A 17,492-nucleotide genomic window follows, 5' to 3' on the forward strand; every position below is an offset into this window, starting at 1 on the left:
CAAAATAGAAAAATCATGCGGTCCTAGGGCACAAAGTAGTTGCCCTGGGAAGATGATAGCTTTTAAATCATTCCTGTGAATTTTGGAGCCCCTAGTGCAGGCCTGTACAACCTTTATGACACACATGAACCTTTATAACTTGACATTCGCAGCCGACTGTTTAGTGTACAGGACAATTGCTTTGTTAGCGCTACGATCCTACTGACACTAACAGCCTCTCCCGAGCCGAGACTCGAACCTACGACGACTGTTTTTTATAGGCCAGCATCTTACCTCGAGACCATCTAGGAGATCAAAATGGGGTTATACACTAAAATGACAATTCATTGAAAATCAGGCAATAAATTTTTCATTTTTCAACTTCTTAATATATTTAAAGGCTTTAGCATTTATTCCTTCATTGAAAGCTAATCGCAACGACTTTGACTCGTATCGGTGTACAATTATGAGTATTTTTTTTTTTGTTTCGTTTTCCAAAAATTTTTCCAAATCCCTAATCCTTTTCATTCCTTCTCAAATCAACGAAAATTGCCTATTATTTAAAAATAATACAAATTTTGGAACTCAATTCCAAGACGACTAACCCAACCGGTCTGATCAAGGGTACTTTGCAGACTGTTTTTCATATCAACAGCGAGAGGCGCCGTGATTAATACTACATAGTTGTCAGCTAACCAGCGCATTGTGCCGCCGCCGCCGTCAGTGTGAAACTTTGCCGCTATGTGGCGCTAGTGGGCGCACAATGTGTCGTATTTTGAACTTAACTAATCTCACGATTTCGACCGGCTAGAAAGTTGCGGTGTTCAGCAAACTTGTTCAGGAGGCTAAAGGCTTTTACATGGTAGACAATTTAATACTGAATTACCCCGATATGCGGCACTAGGGTGCATGCAGTTTTTCGTATTTAGACTTCAACTTATCGCGTGATTATTACGACCCACAAAGTTGCGGTCTTCGGCTAGTGTCACCAGTTCTGGTCAAGCATGTCGAAATAAGGTATAATTTCCAAACCATTCCATCGATTCTATTTTCATTACAGCTCAGTGTCAATACAAATCAAAAACACCCAGTGTTCTAATTGAAACACGACTTCGACAACTTCGGCAACCACCAGGGCGAGTGTTTTTGACTTCGTATATACATTTCGGGTGTCTGCTTGTTGGATGGGACACGCGCCTTCTCGAACGCGCCATGTACTGAAGTCACATTCACTCGGCTTGCATATAAGCCGACGGCGTTGCGTATTCGGTCTTCAGCTTGCAGCGGAAAGTAATACGAAATGCCCCCTGATGTGTTCAAATCCGTCAACATCGGATAAGAGGCATGTCTACTGCAACTGTTTGCAGCTGAGGTAATCAATTTAGTCGCGATATCGTCAATTTTCCCCATTGTAAACGGGTTGTGGTGATCAAATTGTCAACATACCAACACAGTCGCATGCTACATTTTGTAACCTCTTCAAATGAAAGCACGTCTTTATAATAAACACACACAAGCTTACGTATTGTGTGTGGCGATCAAACTGACAACATTCAAATTGGTTCACTTCGTCATGTGTAAACAATCAGTGCTTATAGAATTGCGTAAATTAAAAGTGTTACTGTGTTACTGGATATTGCAACTATATATACAGAGTTCAAGATAAAGTAAGTTGAAAACACTAAAAACTTTATGCACAATAGCAGCACATTGAAGAAAAATTTCGGACTAAACTTTTAGCCAAGCCCCAGAAGCTCTTGATCTTTTGAATAACTTTGGTGAAAATCGCAACTCTTTAAATGATGGGATTATTGAGCAAAACTGAATTCTAACCTCTCAAAACTACATGCACACTAGCGCTGCATTGCGGCTTAATTTTGCACTATACTGCCCGCCAATTACAAGCCCTTGACCTCCTGAGCAACTTTGCTGAAAATCGCAACTCTCTAAATGGCGGGATTATTGAGCTAAATAACGTACAAAACTATATGCACACTAGCGCGGCGTTGCGGCTGAACTCCGCACTATACCGTCTGCCAATTACAAGCCCTTGACCTTTTGAGCAACTTTGCTGAAGACCACATTTCTCTAGGTTTCCAGAATCAAAAGATAGAGTTACATAATTCTGCCCATTTTAAGTGATGCTAAACTTTTCGGGGTGTTGAACTATTCAAACTGGGTGTTGCAATACTCAACACCCGATTCCAAACTTATAACGGGTAGAGAACATAACCGATTTGAACAAAACTAATCTCAAAAGAACGGTCTATCTAAAAAAACCTTAACTTTTGAATTTCTTAAAGATTGAATATATGGTTTAAAAGTTTTTGAAAGAAACGTGTTCTAGAGACTCTTCAATCTCACTCATGTTTCTCAGAGATGGCTGAACCGATTTTCAGAAAATCAGTGTCATAAGGAAGGTCTAGTTGCTCCATAAGACCCTATTGATTTGTTGTGCAATCCCACTATTACTTTACCTGTTATGTTTAAAAATGTGAAATCCAGCTATGAAAAGAAACATGTTCCGAAGACCACCTAAACTCACTCACTTTTCTCAAAGATGGCCGGTTTTCTCAAAATTAGTGTCAAATGAAAAGTCTAGCTACCTCATAACATCCTATTGAATTTCATTGTAATCGGGCTGTAAATGTATCTGTAATGTGTCAACATGTGAAAATCACGAAACTTCATTATCTTAGAAACTACAAACCGATTTTAACAATATTGATATCAAATGAACGGGCTAGTGAAGGGTGACTAATGAATATCATAATGATTGCACACGTGGTTCAAAAGTTGTCAAAAGAAACGTGGCCCGATGACTTTTCAAATTCACTAGTTTTCCCTAAGATGGCAAGACTAATTTGAACAATCTTGTTTTCAATTGAAAGGTTTGGCTGTCCTATACTGCCCCTGTTTATATAGTTGACGTAAGAGCCAAAATGAAATATTGGAAAAACGTTTTGGTGTAACTGCCAATTGGTTGCAAAAACTGGCGTCACTCCATACAAGGTGCAATTGTTTATGTTAAGTCGTTTTATTCGACTGTCTAACTACTGTCTGTTTGTCTAAATTAAGTCGTCTAATTCGACAAATATTCCATGGAAAGGGGTAAAGGTGAAAGTGGGATTGAATAATTGTATTGTATATTAATATTTTCACAAAACACTCAGCCTCAGGAAGGTGTGAAGTCACCGTGTCCTTTCCCCCTACTAGTGGATATTTGCATCAGATGAAATAATTAAAACGTGTTTGTATAATACGGTGGGTAAACTTAATCGATTTGCCAGAACGTTTTAAAGGTATTATTTGGGGCCCCAAACAATCCTGACACTACCGGAAGTGAATTGATCGATAGCTCTCTATAAAGAAACATGCGCAAAAGTTTTCCTATACTAATTTTCATACATATTTATGTACATGCATATGTAATGCACCAATCAGAGGCACGAGAAATCCATATCCGACAGGTTCAGAATTGTCTGGGGGCCTAAATTGAACCAAAGAAAAACTTTGTCCTGGCTCTGTTCTGTCAAGTTTGCATTTTTCCATGAAACGATTACCCACCTTAGCGTAAATGTAAGTCTTTATGCATGTGTTTGAGTGTGTGTTTGTATGTGTGTTTGTGCGTGTTTGTCTAATTGAAACTGCCGATGGACAATAACTGACGTTTGACCGAAACACGGTTGATAAAACTGAATCAACTGCGAGGCAGAGTAGGAAGTAGTCTGGATCAATTACCACGAGCCGACTCATAAAATCCATGGGGCCTCTTTTTAAACATCAATCTTCATAAAATTGACAGACTATTTTGTTGAAATTGTATCTCAATATAATGATGTGGGTTGAAATAACAAAAACTCGTTTTTCTCGCGTTTTTCTCGGTGTTGGTTGTTACGTCAACTATGTAAACAGGGGCAGTATAGGTTGCCATTCCATTTGATTATAATCGGAATTTCATTTCAACCGTTATGTATTAAATTGAAGAAACCACAAAAGTCTATTATATTAAAGATTACCAGTGTTGTTAAACTCGCTCGCAAAAAGCATGCACTCAAAACATTTTTCACGTTATTGTTACGTGAAAAATCCTGTAATGGTTCATTTTCTGTCATTTTGCATGATTTCTCTGTGCGAAAATATCCAGAAATCAAAATGGCGAAGTCTGATACAGTTTCAGAACATGAAACAGAAGTTCTCGTTGATATGTCAATAAATGAGTTTCTGGAAAACCATATTAATTTGATATCGAGTTTCGAGCTTACAGATTCAACAGAGATTCAGTTCAGAAGACGAGAAATTACCTAAACATGCAGCTAACAATAATTATCGCCAGCGAATGCCATTATATCTACCAGTTTTTAAATCGTTCGATTTATTTATGAATTGACGAATTTACATACCTGGTCGATTTATTATGCAAAATATTCGAGAATTTCCGAAAACCATCTCCTGTATCTTAAAAATTAGAAAAATTATACGTTGTTTAGAACTTATATAGATATAAGATACTAAAATGCTTTGCACTTTACCGGTAGGTAAATTCTACGTGAAACTCACATGAAATGCATATATCAATTGCATAAAATTCACAGGACAATTCATCAAACCAGGCCATGATGAACTCAAATGAAAATCACGTAGAGTTTACTTAAAAATAACAGTGGAAAATATTCACATAACTTTTCCGGTAACTATAACGTGAAAACTTTTTTGAGTGTGCGATACTCCAAGTGGCGTTTTCGCTTATATACCGAAATCACACAATAGAGATACTCCTGTCAAACTATTTCTCGTTCTCTTTTACATTTTTCATGTCACACTACCGAGCGTTGATGCTTCGAAATAGGGTGACCATAAAAACGAATGCTCTGTCAAGTTTGCATTTTTCCATGTAACGATTACCCACCTTAGCGTAAATGTAAGTCTTTATGCATGTGTTTGAGTGTGTGTTTGTATGTGTGTTTGTGCGTGTTTGTCTAATTGAAACTGCCGATGGACAATAACTGACGTTTGACCGAAACACGGTTGAAAAACTGAATCAACTGCGAGGCAGAGTGAGAAGTAGTCTGGATCAATTACCACGGGCCGACTCATATAATCCATGGTGCCTCTTTTCAAACATCAATCTTCATAAAATTGACAGACTATTTTGTTGAAATTGTATCTCAATATAATGTGTTCAATGTATTTAATTTAAAAAAAATTCATAACTTTTGAACCAGTTGATCGATTTTCGATCTTTTTGGTTCAAATTAAAGGTAATTACGTCTTGTTATAATAAAAAATACCAAAAAATAAATCTGGGTGCTTTTATATGCATAATGTATAAAATTATTGAAATTTTCGACTTGTTTTTAAATTGAATTTACTCAAATTTAAAAAATAACATATTTCTAAAAGTTCCTCCATTTATAGAGTCAAGTATGCCCTTCGAAATGAGACCAAGAGATATTTTTATATGTTTGCCCCAAAAAGAATGACATACAAATGAAAAACGTATATTTTTTGATGAAAAATATTAATAACTTTGAGTAAAATTGAGATATTTACGATGTCAGCATTGAAAGTTGTTTCTCTTAAAAAGCTCTAAAAGTCGTTCAAAGACAGTTTTGAGATGAAACTTGAAATAAAAAAGTTAGAGCGTAAAATATGTTTTTTCAATATAAATCGGTTGTTTCAAAGATAGAGAAAAACTTTTCTTAACAAAGTTACTTAAAATTAATGGAGCTATTACATTGTAGAACAAGTTTTTCTTCTATCTGCAAAGATAAAAAAGTTAGATACTTGATTGCATCGAAAATGTTGGTCACCCTAATTTTTGATAATTTTTCAATGAGCGCTTTATCATATGTAACAACTTTGTAGAAGAAAGTTTTTCTCAAAAATGTTGCTATAGAGCTCTAGACCCAAATATCCCCCCTAAATTTGGTTTCTGGACCATTGTGCAATGGGACACCCGAAACAATGTTAAATTCTAACAGATAGCGCTGTAGTGGTAGTGGTAGTAAAATCGAAATTTTTACGAGCATTTTGCTTACTGACCGGAAAAACTGCTATAAGTTACCTTGTTATTATATTATTCTAACTTTCTAGTAGTTAATTTTACTATATGCAATCTATTTTTAACAAATATTTGATTTTCTTAGACAACTCCGTTGACTCAATATAGTAGTACAGCAAAATCAACTTTTTTGATAAAAATAGATTGAATATAGTAAAAATAAGTACTAGAAAGTTAGAATAATCTAAAAACAGAGTAACTAATAGCAGTTTTTCCGGTCATTAAGCAAAATGCTCGTTGAAATTTCGATTTTACTACCACTACCACTGCAGCGCCATCTCTTAGAATTGAACATTGTTTCGGGTGTCCCATTGCGTGAATGGTAAAGAGCTTCTCGAAAGTGTGTGTGTGTGCGAACGACTGGAGAAGCGTAGCACACATCTCATTCTCAAACAGAAAGGAGTGGAAATGTTTTGCTTTCCGCTCGTTTAGCAACGCTGGTCAAAATATTTTCTTTGTGTCCCTCTGAATACTGTTTTTCTAGTTGTAAAGTTTTTCTGCCTATTTTTAGCGTATTCTTTCCAATGTCTAGTTGTGCGTTCAGGTCCCTCAAAGTTCCGTATCCGATCAGTCCATTAAAGAACTCATGAAATTTTAAAACGTAAAATTTAATCTTTTTGCTGATCTGAAAAACGTTGAATGAGACTGATTTCTTGGCTTTATTTTATTTTTGGAGGAGGGTTTGTTAGTAGCCTAAGTATTTATGATAAATATCAGTAAACAATGAGTTTGTGAAGGCTGCGATTGGCCTGGTAACTTCTCAACACTGTTAGAAATTTGTAATTTTGATTATTAGAACTTGTTTGCTTTCGCAATTAGGACTTATCATTCGTACTTGTCAAATAAGGGAAATAAACATAACTTATTGTCTATAAAGAGAGCTTATCGTAGCAATTGAGGCTTGCAACGATTTTTGTCGTAAATTTGTAATAATTTTATTTGACATAGCTTCTAATGTTTCAACACCATTAAGTCTATGTGAAAATTCATTAATTCTAACGCGAGCTGTTGACAGAATCTCCACAATTCTACACTACACTTTTATTTCACTTCACTTTTTAATTCTATCACTTTTTCACTTATCACTTACAAATGCGCATTTCAACGCTTACATAGCGCCTTCTTTAGTGCTTAGATGGACTGCTGATGAAATAGCGAACCCTTTAAGTTTTTATAGCTAAGTAGGTAAAGGAATCGGACAAATTTCAAGTCAGAGAGCGTAAACAACTTAAGTTAGGTAGAGGAACGTGCGGCCTGGTGATCCATGCCTTGTCGAAGAATTTTAGGTAGATGTTACATATTAAACGCAATGATTAATTACCGAATTTAATCAGATAGAAATAAACACACGTGTTACCGCTTCATTATCTATCCTTTATTTATTCCCTTTTCCTCTACAGTGTTCCCAGTTACTTTTCTTCTATTCCAATGTAACACTTCCCTTTCAATGAAATTAAGTAGATGCCATGTGTTGTTTTAATTTAAATATCTATTTCATAGTCTTCGAAGTATGACGGACGCTTAACCTCACGACGCGGTCTTTCTAACTGTTCGCTTTGATTTTTAACAAATTCTGCAACTGGTGTTAGAGATCTATCGACTATCTCAGAAAATGGCGTATCGTTGTTCGAACATTGTAGTTTCTGCTGGCTGACATCGACGACTCCTCCAGGTTCTACAAGCTTCTCTGTTTCCTTTCTTTTCTAGAACTGTAGCCGGCTCTGGATTATACGACGAAGATAACTTGTTTTGTGGGACTAAATTTCGCATAAGAACGCGATCTTGCAGTTGTAAATTTGATTGTCCATCTGTACAAGTACACTGTTTCCTATCTTTTCTAGAACTGTAGCCGGCTCTGGATTATACGACGAAGATAACTTGTTTTGTGGGACTAAATTTCGCATAAGAACGCGATCTTGCAGTTGTTAATTTGATTATTTTTTTATTCTCGCTTATTTTCCGTCGGTCTAGTTCCGCCACTATTGTGGCCAATCACCGACGCCCAGGGAGGTGACTCCACACCCAGGACCCTAACTCACGACCCGTTTATTAACGGACCTGCGCCAACGGCTTTACTTCCTCATGCGATGGAAGGCGTGATCCCAGAGATTTTTCGCCTCAGAAAATCTCCCGATGTCGGCTAGGGTTCAATCTAGACCAGTTGTGTTGGTTGTGAGTGGATCACGCCACCTCACAACCATCGACACCTATGTCGGCGGTGGGATTCGAACCCAGGCGTCGAGCGTGGTTGCGGAGACGTTACCAACCACACTAGGCCCTCGCTCCTGTAAATTTGATTCTTCGGTTCTATTCTCTGTGTCGTATCGTGTCTTTGATTTCTGTTTATAAATCCAATCATGGTCTTTGATCTCTGCATCAAAATTGTCGTTAGCACAAATAACTTCTGGGATCCAGTCTTTAAATTTCATACCGAAAGCCTTTCAGCTGGTGAACGACCTGTTGCAGGATGATTGATCATTGAGTAAACATAGTTCGCCTCTTCCAAATCGTGTTTCCAGTCTGTCCCGTTCACTTGAGCAATGCGTAACATCTTCAGGATCGACCTGTTCTGCCTCTCCACTTCGCCGTTAGATCTTGGCCAATATGGTGTAGTATGCTTCAACTGAATACCAAATTTGTTTGCCAAAAGAACTTATTTTACTACTTGAAAAGCGTACATTTATGATATCGTCGGAGGTGGTAGTGTTCATAACCTCGACAACTCTATATCTACTGTACATATCAATAAGTACTAGGATAGACTCACCGGACGGTAGTGGCCCCAGAAAGTCCATTGTCAAATCGTGCCAGGGTTGACATGGCAGTTGCCTCATTGCCATGGGTTCTGGTGTTGACAAGTTGCTCACTAACTGACAATCAATGCATCATTTCACTGAACGTTCTGCTTCTTTGTCAATATTCGGCCACCATACCTTACTTCAAAGTCTCTGCTTTGTTCGCTCAATACCTGGATGCCCAATATGAGCTAACTGCAGAACTCGCCGGCGCAGACTGATTGGAACAACGATTCTTTCGTTTCGCATCAGCATCTCGTTTACAATTAGCAAATCTGCTCGGAACGGAAAATATGCCTTTGATTTTTCAGTCCAGCGCCCTGTATTTAAAGCTTCCTTCACCGATGACAGCTCAACGTCCGATAATGTTTGTTCCACTAAATCGTCCATACTGAGAGCAAATCTGTAGGCTTTGCTGAATCTAGCATTGCAAGTAACATAATTACACCTTTGTGATCATATGTAGAACAAGATTGAAATTTTGGTAAGCGTGACAAAGGATTTGCTATGTTAGCTTTTCCTGGAATGTGCACAATTTTATAGCGAAAGGATTGCAGCCGCATTGCCCAGCGCTTAATTCTTGGACAGTGTTTTTTTCTTTCTCCAAACATTACTTTGAGTGGCTCATGATCCGTGACAAGCATGAAACTTAAACCACGTAAGTACGGTTAGAGTCTTTCCACCGCCCACACTAAGGCCAATGCTTCTCGTTCATTTTGTGCGTATGCCTTCTCCGCAGAAGATAAACCTTTGCTTATATAGCATATTACTCGCTTTTTCCCATCTTTCTGTTGCAGCAGTACTGCCCCAAGGCCAACAGGACTGGCATCAGCGATTCCAATTGTTTCTTCGAGCGAATAGTATCCCAAGTTTTTAGGATCTGACACTTCTTTTTTTAACTTCTCAAAGGCAATATCGTGGTGGCTCGTCCATTTGAATCTCACGTCTTTTTTTAGTAACTCACGCAATGGAGCCGTTTTTCCAGTCAGATTAGGAATAAATTTACTTAGATAATTTATTAACCCTAAAAAACTCCGAAGCTCTTCGACTGTTTCTGGGTTACGGAACTGCTTTATTGAATGGTCTTTTTCGTCTGCAGGGTACATTCCATCGCTACTCAATCGATGTCCCATAGATGTTACCTCACTACGCCTAAACTCGCATTTTTCCTTATTGATGGTCATTCCACTTTGCTGGAGCCTTTCTAAAACGAGGGCAAGAGTTCTGTCATGTTGTTCTCCACTTGCTCCAAACACTAAGATGTCGTCAATAAACACCTTCACCTCGACAATACCTGACAGTACTCGCTCAATAACACATTGGAAGACCTCCGAAGCACAGTTCATTCCAAATGTCAAACGCTTATAACGGAAATAACCACAATGTGTAGCGATTACGACGCTCGTGACTCCTCCGCCAGTTCTATTTGGTGGAAGGCTTTGTTGAGGTCAATTTTTGAGAACACCTTACAGTTGTTTGAATGAGGAATAATATCATCAAACCTCGGGAGTGGATAATGCTTAGGGATTATTGCTTTATTGGCATCACGCATATCAACCCACAGGAGAATATCCTCAGAGCTGCCAGGGTTTGGCTTTATTACCACACGTGAAATCCACGGTGAACCATGCGGAGCTGATTCTATTATATCCTCTTTTAATAGCTTTTGTATTTCTCGCTCCACCTCAGGTTGCAAAGGTATTGGGATTCGGCTTTGAGTGTGTTGAACTGGTTTAACTGAAGAATCGATCTGAACGGAAACCACCACTCCATTTACTTTACCGATCTTCCCGGATTGTTGTTGAACAGCACAGATGAAAGTGTTAATTGTTAAAATTCCCAGCTTGGTAGCAGCTTCTCTGCCTAGCAAATTGCATCCAGTCTCTTTGACGACGAACACTTTATCTCTAATAGATGATTTTTTGGTTGAGATCTCTGCAACAAACATGCCTTTCACTGAATTGATGGTTACCATACGCCATCAGTTTTATCGCCACTTTGTCAGTTTGAAATTCTATTTTCACTTTTTCCGCTTTCAGGTACTCCCAAGCGGATTCACATATTAGATTGACACCAGCACCCGAATCAACCATCCTGCTAATCTTCACACCTCCGATTCTGCAATTCACTTTTTCGTTGTTGTCTGGACCCACAGTGAAAATATAGTGTACACTTTCTTCATCACCTTTTGAAGAGTAATTCGATAAGCCGTATTCATTACATTCATCACCCATTACTTGCGGAACACTTTCTCTCTGCATTACTTATTTTTGGAAATTTTTTCCGCCTTGCGAACCAGCTTTTGTTTTGCAGCATATTTTGAAATGGCCAATTAGCTTACAGCGCTCACACTTTTTATCCTTCGCAGGACAATCATCATTGTTGGCGTAGTGGCCAATGCGCCCACATCGAAAACATTCACCCTTCGTGCTATATACACGATTCACTTCTTCATGGCATTGAAGATTTTTCTTGTGTTTAGCAATGGTTTCTAGAGAGCGACCCAACTCGACCGTCTGTGCCAGCGTCAGAGGTGGTTTGGTTAATCTCTTTCCCCGTGAGTCATCCGAATATCCTTTTTCAAATATTTGTTCTTTTATGTTTTCCTCCAACCAGTTGTCGTATTCACAAAGATTTCCCTGCTCACGAAGACGCAACACAAACTTTTCAATGGACTCATCAGGTACCTGTTCCAAATTGCTGAATATGTGTCTCTCCCTTGGTAAGCATTTGAGTGGCAGAAAGTAATCATCTAGTATACCAATTGATGCCTTGTAGATATCTGATCCTGCTGGTATTATTACTTTTTGCTCTCCACGAAGATTGAAAAAAATATCCTACACATTACTGCCGGTATAACGAAGAAGATAAGAACGTTTTCGTACTGCTACAGTGACGTTGTTTACTTCGAGAAAAATCTCAAAGCCTCTTTTCCATTTCTTCCATCTACTGGATACAGTTGACGTGTCGCTTGGATCGAATTCGACTATGTTTGCATTTCCCGGATTGTCCATTACTGATCTTCCGATGGGCTCGTTTCACCCGTTTCGGGCACTGTTGTTATATTGTTTACTGTTCAGCAAATTTCCCCTTTACTGACTAACTGTACTCAGTATCACTTAGCTGTTTTTTTAGTTTCCCGTATACAATGCGACCGAATAAAATCGTTTCCGTATAAATCAGCATTCAAGCTCTAAAATTAAACTCGTCGCCAAATGTTACATACTAAACGCAATGATTAATTACCGAATTTAATCAGATAGAAATAAACACACGTGTTACAGCTTCATTATCTGTCCTTTATTTATTCCCTTTTTCCTCTACAGTGTTCCCAGTTACTTTTCTTCTATTCCAATGTAACAGTAGACATTTGAAAAGCCATGAGAAGTGATTACCTTGATCTCTGTTAAGAAGAGTGTTATTCCCTTTTCCGAGTCTTTTTTTAGTCTTTATGAGTTATGAAGTATGTTCCTTAAACCGGATGTCTAAATTTCTTTTGGTTTGGCCAATGTAAACCTTATCACAATGCTCAGTGGTCCAGATCGTCGATTTAGCGGTATTTATTTTTTTTGTGCAAAAACAGCTGTTGTTAGGTTTATAGTATATCTGAATAATATTTTGTGTTTGAAAAGGCGCTTCTCTTTAGAGAATAAAAATTATGGTGGCTCCATTTTTGTCAAAAATAGCAAAACTAACTTTTTTGCTGATAAAGATACTGTTATTTTTAGTTCAGAGAAGTTGTAGATCCACTTACTTTAAATAACTTTGCCGAAAAAAGCTAGTCTCTATCTTGCATACTTTTCGCGGTATGATAAATTTAAGATTGCAAGTTAGGGTATCACTGAAAAATCTAGTTTTTGCCTTTCTCCTAGAAAGGTATAGCAATCACTTGTAAAACCGAAAGCATAAAAGTGCTCCAAAGGGCCGAATGGCATATATCACTCGTCTCAGCTTGACGAGCTGAGCATTTTCTGCATGTGTGTGTGTGTGTGTTTTGTTCTCACTCACTTTCCCAGAGATGGCTGGACCGATTTTCATGAAAATAATTGCAAATAAAAGGTCTTATTGTCCCATAAAACCCTATTAAATTTCATTGTAATCGGATTTTTAGTTTGGAGGTTATGTATCAAAATGTGAAAATCATGAAATATTATTATCTCTTAAACCTTGCAACCGATTTGAACAAAATTGGTTTCAAATTAATGGGCTACCTGAAAAACCCTTAGATTTGAATTTTATAGAGATTGAACTTGTGGTTAAAAAGTTATGAAAAGAAACGTGTTCTGAAGACTGTTTAATCTCACTCATGTTTCTCAGAGATGGCTGGACCGATTTTCATAAAACCAGTTTCAAATGGAAGGTCTAGTTGCCCCATAAGACCATATTGATTTGTTTCGCAGTCGGACTATTACTTTTCCTTTATGTTTAAAAATGTAAAATCCAGCTATGAAAATGAACATATTCCGAAGACTACTTGAACTCACTCACTTTTCTCAGAGATGACTGAACCGATTTCCACAAAATTAGTGTCAACTAATAAGTCTAGCTGCCTTATAACACCCTATTGGATTTCACTGTAATCAAACTGTAACTTCGTCTGTAATGTATCGAAATGTGAAAATCACGAAACTTCATTATCTCAGAAACTACACAACCGATTTGATTAATCTTATTATCAGATGAGCGGGCTAGTTAAGGGTTAACTGATGAATTATGATTGAACATGTGGTTTCAAAGTTTGGCTGCCCTATACGTTTCCATTTCATTTGATTATTATCGACCTTAAGCAACCGTTATGTATAAAATTGTTAATAATACAGCGAAAGTCTATTATCTCAAAGATTACATGACTTATTTGAACATAACTAGTGTCATACGTACGAGTCATCTCTCAAACTTACAAATTACAGACTTCATAACATTTGATATGTGGCTCAAAAGTTATGGAAAGAAAAGAAATTCAAAGATTATTTGAAACTATACCTGCTTTGATCGACATATGTGGGCTCAGCATAATTTAAATGTGGTATTGACTATTTGAACGTTCCAGACTCATGAATTCCTTGCGATGTGTTTAAAGTCTGCAAATGCACGACGAATCGGACATAGGATATGATCAAAGTCAAATAACAAATCGTTTGAAATGGTTGGTTTTATCGGAATAACAACTACCTCGACTTTTGGCTTCTGTACATCGCCTAAATTCTGAATATATTGATGCTGGGTGGTATTCGGTCATTTTCAGCAGATTTTCTGGTATCAATCTGACACCGGAAATACCCATATTGGGAGGTATTAAGTTATTTTGGTAGTTTTCCAGAAACTAAAAGTGGTCGTCCTTAAATTCAAAATGGTGTCCAGGGTCAATGTTTGGTTTCTATGCATCATCACGATTACGGAAACATTCATATTGAGTATTATTCGGCCATTTTTGGCTGTCTCCTAAAAGTTGCCATTTAGCAATTCAAAATGGTGCCTGAGGTCAATTGTTAGCTTATTCAACCATTCTGGTTCCAGAGATACTCATATTGGGTGGTATTTGGTTATTTTAGTCTGTTTTTCACAAACCGGTAGTCGCCGTCTTAGATTTCAAAATGGTAATAATTTCTGTCCTCTGAGCGTCAAGAAACCGGAAGTCGCCGGAATTCAAAATGGTATCTGTGGTCGATTTGAGCTCCTGTGTATCTTTCTTAATCTTAATATTATTTATATTGGGTGCCAATCGGCCATTTTTGGCTGTTTTCCAGAAACCGGAAGTTGCCATCTCACAATCCAAAACGTTGCCTGAGGTCGATTATGAAACATATTTGTTACCTCTAAAAACATTCACCTGTCAAATTTGGCTCCATTTAGTTGGTTAGTTCTCGAGATGTACAGAAATTTGTGTTTCATTTGTATGGCACCCCTCTCTTCCAAAAGAAGTAGGGGTGCCAAAACATTATGGATATATTTTCTTCCACTAAGGACATTTACCTGCCAAATTTGGTTCCATTTAGTTGATTAGTTCTCGAGATGTGCAGAAATTTGTGTTTCATTTGTATGGGACCCCTCCCTTCCAGAAGAGGGAGGGGTCTCAAACTATCATAGGAAGCTTTATCGGCACCAAAAGTGTTTCATTTCATAGCTGGATTTAACATTTTTGCAAAAAAAATCAAAAAAATGTGGGGCATCAAGTCCTTCTATATGACACTGATTGACAAACAACAATGTAGAACTTTGAAAAATTGTAGAAAATCACTACTAAAAGTTATGTTGAAAAAACTGATTTATAGTGGCAATTTGTAGAAAACTTCACATAAGTCCATTTTAGCGGACAGATAAAAGTATGGTGTCTTTGACAAAGTTGTTTCTTATGAAATGTGCTACAAGTTTGCCGAACACGATGAATTTTTATATGCAAAAATGAAAAAAGTGAAATTTGCTTTTCACTGTTGAGTGGATTAATCACAAAACTGTAACGTCCATAACATGAAGAATAATTAATGGAACTACTTGACTGTGGCACTGGGTTTGACCGCTAGGTGGGTTAATTTAGGTTTTTTAAACACAAAACGCCCAAATGACAACCCAGGAAACTAATTTCAAAACAATTTCAAAACATCTCGGAAAATAAAAAACCTGAATTAATCCACCTAGCGGTCAGACCCAGCCTTTCTCATTCAAACTTATTATTTGTTAAAATAGATTAACATGACCGCTTAAATCCAATTAACCCTCTAGTGCCCAATACCGCCATTTGGCGGGCTTCAGTCAAACCTCTAAAAAGCTTCAATAAATACTTAAAAAGTGTTTATAATGATCCATAGTGATTTGAGTGAAACCCGTCCAGAAATTAACTTGGGCACTAGAGGGTTAAGGTCTATTCACTCTTTGGGTTCTAAAATATTGATATTGTAATTGAAGTAAAATTATGAAATTTGACGTAATGTTAGTGCTTAGGAAATAGCGACTCTTAATTTCGAACAATTTAATCACGAGCGATACCGGAAACGTCCAAACAGAACGTTACCACATTTAAATTATGTTTAGGCCACATATATTGATCAGAGAAGGTATAGTTTTAAATAGCCTTTGAATATCTCTTATTTCCATAACCTTTGAACCACATTTAAAATTGTTATGAAGTTCGTTACTTGTAAGTTTGAGAGATGACTCGTTCGTTTGACACTAGTTATGTTCAAATAAGTCGTGTAATCTTTGAGATAATAGACTTTCTTTGTTTTGAAAAATCAATACATAACGGTTGCTTAAGTTAGATTATTATCAACTTAAATGGGAACGTATAGGGCAGCCAAACTTTGAAACCAAATGTCCAATTAAAATTCATCAGTTAACGCTTAACTAGCCTGTTCATTTGATATTATTATTGTTCAAATCGTCTGTGTAGTTTCGGAGATAATGAATTACATACAAAGTTACGGCCCGATTACAATGAAATTCATTGGGTGTTATGAGGCAGCTAGACCTTTTATTTGACACTAATTTTGTGAAAATCGGTTCAGCCATCTCTGAGAAAAATAAGTGTGTTCAAGTATTCTTCGGAATATGTTTCTTTTTAAAGCTAGATTTCACATTTTCAAACATAACAGACAAAGCGTTGGATTGCAAAACATATCAATAGAGTCTTATGAGGCAACTAGACCTTCCATTTGACACTGATTTTATGAAAATAGGTTCATCCATCTCTGAGGAACATGAGTGACATTAAACAGTCTTCAGAACACGTTTCTTTCTATAACTTTTGAACCACCTGTTCAATCTTTATAAGATTAAAAAGTTAAGGCTTTTTGAAGTAGTCCGTTCATTTAAAATCAGTTTTGTTCAAATCGGTTGCTTAGTTTCTGAGATATTGATGTTTCGTGATTTTTACTTTTTGATACATAACCTCTAAACTAAAAATCCGATTACAATGAAATTTAATAGGGTCTTAGTGATTTATGCCATTCGGCCCTTTGGAGCACTTTTATATCTTCGGTTTTGCAAGTAATTGCTATACCTTTCTAGGGGAAAGGCAAAAATAGTTTACGTCTGAAGTTTAAAATAAACAAATAAATATACACTGATCAAATAATTTTGTTTACGTTTGACTGCATTTACATAAAAAGTAACTACACGACATAATTACATTTTTTGGAAAAAAATGTGACGACATTCTGTTTCTGAACAACAGCCTGAAGTGGCCAAATGTCATCAAATATCAGTATTTGTGGAACCTTTTGATAACCAGAGGCCAGTAATCAACTTCAGACGCCGTTTAAATTTTTTAGATATGTGGTAGCTTTCGGATTCTGAGAACAGCATAAAAAGAACAAATATTACCCAATGTGAGTTTTCAAGAACCGGGGGAATGCTGAGAGGCCGGGAATCAACTCCACACTTCATTAGTACAATACCCAATTTGAATTTCGTTTTTTTTTCTTCACAAAAGTTTGAATTACGTTGATGTCAGATATTTTGATCAATCTATTTCGTTTCTTTGCTTAGCTTTTGAACCACATATCAAACTGTAATGAAATTTGTTACTTGTAAGTTTGAGAGACAGTCCGTAGTTATGTTCAAATATGTCGTGTAATCTTTGAGATAATAAACTCACGTTGTTCTTACAATTTAATAAATAACGGTTAAAATAAAAGTCCGATTATAATAAACTGAAA

The 17,492-nt window shown here is 36.9% G+C and overlaps 1 long non-coding RNA gene across 1 annotated transcript; it reads left to right on the top strand.

The window, feature by feature from the left end:
* Positions 1-10,911: 10,911 nt before the first annotated feature.
* Positions 10,912-11,992, top strand: LOC129717953 (uncharacterized). Its single transcript, XR_008726777.1, has 4 exons — positions 10,912-11,033; positions 11,207-11,395; positions 11,455-11,560; positions 11,617-11,992. It is a non-coding gene; the product is annotated as an uncharacterized LOC129717953 (long non-coding RNA).
* The last annotated feature ends 5,500 nt before the right edge of the window (positions 11,993-17,492 follow it).

Source organism: Wyeomyia smithii, chromosome 1 (genome assembly GCF_029784165.1).
Source record: "Wyeomyia smithii strain HCP4-BCI-WySm-NY-G18 chromosome 1, ASM2978416v1, whole genome shotgun sequence".
NCBI classification, from domain to species: Eukaryota; Metazoa; Arthropoda; class Insecta; order Diptera; family Culicidae; genus Wyeomyia; species Wyeomyia smithii.